The sequence below is a fragment of the Oncorhynchus gorbuscha genome, linkage group LG18 (assembly GCF_021184085.1).
Source record: "Oncorhynchus gorbuscha isolate QuinsamMale2020 ecotype Even-year linkage group LG18, OgorEven_v1.0, whole genome shotgun sequence".
Lineage (NCBI taxonomy): Eukaryota > Metazoa > Chordata > Actinopteri > Salmoniformes > Salmonidae > Oncorhynchus > Oncorhynchus gorbuscha.
Genome location: NC_060190.1, coordinates 5,143,972 through 5,144,306, shown reverse-complemented (window position 1 = coordinate 5,144,306; position 335 = coordinate 5,143,972).

The window sequence follows — 335 nt, the reverse complement described above, 5'->3', positions numbered from 1 at the left end:
AGGGAGTCAGAAAAAGAGAGCCCCTAATTTAGACAGCATACATGTTTTATACAGTACAGAAAGTAGGTTGATTCTGGAAGGTCTGGTCCTCGGATTGGTCCAAACCCGGGCCTTGTCTCTCCTTATTGGTCCAAGGTTGTTGTTGACATTGTTTCAAAATGTTCCCGCTTAATGTCTGTTTTGTGTTGCTCAATAGTTTGCATGTGTCAAAAAGCAGATACGCCCATGATCCCTTGAGGCTTAATGCTGGGTGTGTGGTTCCAAAAGATCCCTTGAGGCTTAATGCTGGGTGTGTGGTTCTAAAAGATCCCTTGAGGCTTAATGCTGGGTGTGTG